Here is a 5880-nt window from a genome sequence, read left to right on the forward strand (position 1 = left end):
AATTTTTCAAGACTCAAGTAAAAGAAAACACAAACTTAAGGAAAAATTATTGTTATAGTTATAAAAGCACTTAAGTGACTTAGGTACAGGTGACGTTTTGGACCTCCCATTGGACCTCCCTTCGCCTGGATTAGGATCAGGCACACTTGTATCCCACAACTTTAAAATAAAAATAAATAAAATTTAAAAAAATTATAAAAGCACTTATTAATGTCATTCACCTTCTAAATTTGCAGAATTTTACCTGTTTGGGGGGAATAAGGCCACTAGTGCCACTAATATATGTCGAGGTTGCTAATATCTTAAAGAGATTTGGTTTCAAGGGAGGCCAATTATGTCTAGCTCCACACTTTGCAAGGAGTTGGCTTTTTTATTTCTTTTTTTTTTTTCTTTTGGAAGAGCATCGCTTCACAAATCTTGACCTTAGTAGAGACTGAATGAGAAAATGCACAGACTGACATTGACTTTGAAATATCTGACAGGACACAGGGCTGAAAGCATCTATCAATAATTCATTTTAGGTTACAGGGCAGAACAGGATCCCCGCTGGTTTTAAAGCCATTAATTGGTTGTTAGACTCCATTAAGTCACTATGGATGTGAAAAGTATGTCTGAAGTTTAAAAAAGCACAGTAAAGGTAGCAGATTTTTCCCCCTTTTTCTTTTCTTTCTCTTTCTTTTTCTTTCTTTCTTTCTTTTCTTTCTTCCTTTCCCTCCCTCTTTCTTTCTTTCTTTTTTTTCTTTCCCACAACTGGTGTGACATCTTTACCAACATGAGAAAAACCGAGGTCAAAAGGGGCTGAAAATTAAGACTTGACAGCTACTATTCTGTGGACTTTATACCTAGGAACCAAGAAAAGCTGGCAAGTCTTTCTCGAACTATTACCCTTTTTTCCCCAAATGAAACAAAATCTTTATCTTGTGAGTCAGTTCCCCAATGGCTGCTTTATAATTTTGTAACAAATACTGTTTGCAGACATTTTGTTAAAAGTATACATACTTCTATATTTTAAAGTATATATTTTAGAAAAAAAGAAGAAACTTATAAGCTCAAAGTCAGTGTGCCAAGAATAATTAAATTAATTGGCTAAAACCCCACTCTTCACCAAAAACTAAGATCGATTCCTTAAGTAAAAACTAGGACAGTTTGTTGTAGCCATTTATTACTAAAAGCCAAAGCAACAGCATAGACTGGGGTACCTGGAGGGACAGAGATGTGGATCGATGAAGGGACAACTTGGGGCAGGGGATTAGCTGCAGGTGTTGGGCTTAATAACTTAGCAAAATAATGATAAAGTGAGTTGGTCATTCTCTAAATTTGCTTTAGACCAATTTTTTATTTTAGAAAATTGATTTTTGATGCTTTGGCCTGCTTCCAAGTATTGGCCACCGGCAAGTGGCATCTCTCCTCTGGGGTTATATTACAATGCAGAAATTCCATTAAAAAAAAATCTTTAAAATCTTTCTGAGTTTTAAAATTTGTTTATTACATCACTTGTCTTCCTAAACAACCACAAATGAACCAAGAAAGGCAAAATTTTTTATGTGATTATGGAACAATATAAGGAACAATGCTTTGTATCTATCATGCAGGGCTTTTCCCTTCATGAATTTAACATTCTTCTTCTCATTTTGTGTACAGAGCCCTTTCATGAACATTCAATTCTCATGGAAGTCCAGACATGAAGGTGAAATAATTATTTGTGTTTCAGTTTTTCAGATGAAAAAAAAAATCAGTCCTAGAAAGTTTAAGTGAATCTAAAGATGCACACAGTTTTGGAGAGATTTTTATCTTAATGGCATTCCAGGCATCATTCTATGACATCCTCGCCGATTCTTATGAAAGGGACATTAGGGAGGTGGTTAGAAAATGCCCATTGAGTCCACACAATGCTGTTCTGGGTCAACATGATAATAATAAAACATCAGAAGAGGACACACTTTTTAGATAAATAATGAAATAATACTTCCATCCCTTTTCTCTCCCCACCTGATTTTTCCGTTAAGAACTCCCCTTCTTCTTTCTCTTTCCAATAACATGTGGCTATGTGTTCCCAGCAAATGAATGTATAGGGATACCAATGTTAATTTTTAGAATGGGCTTATACAAATGCCTTACTATCAAAAAGTACTGTTATACCTTTCCAGTGTACATGTATCATAATTGTTTAAAATATAAAAATTATAAAAGCAACAGAAGCATTATGAAGAATGTTCAATCCATATAATGCAATTACAAGGGGAGAGGGGAAACAAACAAACAAAAAAAACCTGGATTTTTTTGGTGGGTCCCTTGTAGTACAGACTTCCCCTGCTAGATAAGTGTTCTAGGAACCCATTGGCGTTAGTGTACCAGCTAGCATGTGAAAGGCTGCATTTATCTGCAATGAATTTTTTTGTTAATTCTTTGAACACGTTTGCCCATTTCATGATGGGTGATTTACAAGTGCATCTGCCCACACGGTGCTGAGTGTTCAGCAGTTTTTGACCCCAAACAGCATGATCCCCCATGCTCCACCCTCCCTACTCACCCCAAGTGACTTTGTTTGTCTGGATGAAAATAGTCCTCAAAGGGAAATGTTTTGCTGATGTGGAAGAGAAATAAAAAACGGCAGAAGCACTAAAAGGTCTCACAATTGACAAGTTCAAAAACTCTTTTGAGCAGTGGAAAAAGCATCTTAATATGTGTATTGTATCAAATGGAGAGTACGTTGAAAGTGACTGAAGTTTGAACTGTAGGAATAAATACACAATTTTTAGTGAATAAATTTCAGACTTTTTTGGGGTCCCCCTCATATGTACCAGTCAGTGGCTAACAGCCACATGAAATAGATTTTGGTGCAGGATGGGATGTAGGAATATAGGCATGAACATAGATCTGTTGCAGGGATTCCTCTCACTATATAATTCTCTTTTCACTACTGCCATTGTAGAAACAGTGATTCATGTGATTTGAGGTCAATGAACAAGTCCACAACCTTCAGTCCAGGAAATGAAACACAGGAGATGTCAAACTTTTTATAATCACTGTGTTTATTTTATTTCTCCACCACCATGGCTGTTTCTAGCAGGAAGGCTCTCAAAATTAAATTCCAAACATTGTTATATATAATTATATTTATGTATAATATTTTTGTCACCTATATGGAGCTCTTGTTCCAATTCCTCTGGATACAAGATGTCCCAGGAGGAAGTTTGCTCTTGAATCCAGTGGTTTCCAAAGTATGTTTTGTATTGCCTTCTTTTATCATTATCTGTCAACTCCCAAGTTGCTATTATAATCTCAGTCATGAATATAGAAGTGAATGCCTGAGCATGCAATTAATAAAGAGATTTTTGACATAATAGTTTAATTCTATTTGCAGAAGAGAAAACAGAGACCCAGAGAACATTAATGGATTACCCAAGGTTATGACTTCTAAGTAACAAAATCTCAAAGACATCTCAGTAGTATGATCTTTTCTTTATTGCAAATTGTCCCTGTAGTCTTTTTGAACCTTACTTATAATACAAGATGCATTATCTGGATTCATAATAGTCCAGTCCCCTCTACTGGAATATAACATATTTAAATGGTCTTTTGGGTATGTGTATAAATTCAGTCTTCCAAATTATCAAGATTCTATGAAAGTAACCCTTGAACTTTGCAGAACTGTAAGTAGCCTTACTACTGCCATTTTCTATGTGTGACGTAACACCACTGAAACAATTTATCCTTTGTATCTGTTTCCAAGAAATGATGCAAGATGCAATGTGATCTCATATCTGTTCCAGATCTATAATCATCTATAATTTGGACTTTCTTGTGAAGGAAAGAAGTATAAGCAAGGTATGGAGACCGGGGAGTAAGAGAAGAGGGGGGCAAACATCTGTCTTTGGAAAAAGAGTCTGGCAGAAATTGGGAGAGACTGCCACGACTCAGCTGTGGCTTCGTGGTGGGTGCATTCAGCAAACAAATGAGCTTTCCCACCCACTGTTCTTTTTCTACATAAAAATTACAACTCAACAAAAACAGCAAGGTATAAATATTAACTAGGCCTAGCATGAAATTGTGTTTAAAGAGATATTGTCCAAGTAAAGTAAAGCAGAAGAATATACACAAACTGTCCTTTTATGTGAATATTTTTAAAAGTGTTTTAGAGGAAACCCGCTAAATGTCTGATACACAAGGAGGTTCTTAACCTGTTGGAAATCAACTACAGACCATTATAATAAAGCCAAGACTCTGTGAAGGCCCTTGAATGTTGGTTGGCTCTGAGCTCTGATATGTCTGAACGGGGCAAGGGAAACAGGCAGACAAAAAGAAAATTTTCCTGATTGGAAAAATAATGATAAATATATATATTGCAGAGTCTGGAGATTTTATGTAGCACAGGTGTTTATCATTTTTCTTTTCCCAACTAAAAAAATTGAGTGGAAGATAATTGCAATGGGGAACAAGGAGGCACTTTTCTCTGTTCCAAAATGAAGAGAAAGATCAAGGAGTTCAATGACCATTTGTAAATATACAGAAATTGTTACTGTATAAACAGATAGCAAGGCATAAAACAATGGGATTTGAACTCCCTTTGTCTATGTTTAAAAGCCTCATAAAGAACCCACAAAACCTAAAGAAAAGTTTTGCAAAATAATTGTACCACTAAAACTAATAACATTTTCACTATTTTGCTTTCTGATATATACTTCCAGTTGAAATTACAGTTTTACATAATGATAATTCTTAGCATCTGTACATGTTTTATCCTGTATCTCTGCTTAAACTTCAATATAAACATTTGTCTGTGTCCTGCTGTGAATTTTTCAAAATCGCTTCATAAAGATCTTTAAAGACCAAATTCATGCAAAGCAATGAAATAGAATAGAAATGAGAATAAAAAGGCTTTGTTCTTATCTGATGTCTGGTTTATGTTGATTTAAATTTTATTTTCTGCAGAAGACTGTTTAATGAGTTATTAATTCCAAGTCATATATTTATCAAATATTATCATTATGCAGGCAACAAATTCTGTTTTAGGAAATACAATGAACTGACACGATACGTTAGTGAATGTACTAATTCCATTAATGAAATATTATACCACTAATGCTATATCTCCTTTCTTTAGTTCTATGTAAATGTTATGTTTTACACACACACACACACACACATGCACAAATACCAATTAGATCAACCTGTACATTGTTCTGAAGCTTGCTCTTTTCTAAACATAAAAATATATCACAAACTTCTCTGTTTTAATTCTTTATCATATCATTATGTGGGTATTCCATTGTTTAGACAAGCAGCTCCCCATTGTTAGACATTAAAGTTTTCCCCAAGTTTTACTTTTAAAAATATTTTAGCTATGATCACCTTTGTCTATACATGTCTACAAATATCTCTGATTATCTTCTTAGGAGAAATGGCTATATCAAAGGATATGTGCCTTTCATGGATTTTTGTTAATACTCCCAAAATACCTTCCAGAATGGCTTTATTAACGTCTCTATGCATACTTCTACCAGTAGTATAATAGTGCCTTTTCCCCATGTCATCATCAACTGTGGATATGAATTTAAAAAGAAAATATTAGATCAAAGAAATCAAAGGAAAAAATTAAGTGTTTTAAAAACATGAATGCTTGTGAGATTGAAAATTGCACAATATGACCACTAGTCCCTGCATATTCCTCATAGCTCATCTGTTTTTTTATTTCATCCAGTGCTTAGATAATTTATCCTATAAACATGGTAGGCTGAATGGTGGCTCCCTAAAACATATTTCCAAGTCCTAATCCCCATAATCTGTGAGTATTACTTTACTGGTAAAAGTGCAAATATTGACTCATATGAAAAAGATGTGATTAAGTTGAAGATTTTGACAGAAGGAATGTATCCTAGA

Source organism: Carlito syrichta, unplaced genomic scaffold (genome assembly GCF_000164805.1).
Source record: "Carlito syrichta isolate Samal-C Ts95f unplaced genomic scaffold, Tarsius_syrichta-2.0.1 Scaffold302557, whole genome shotgun sequence".
Classification (NCBI taxonomy): domain Eukaryota; kingdom Metazoa; phylum Chordata; class Mammalia; order Primates; family Tarsiidae; genus Carlito; species Carlito syrichta.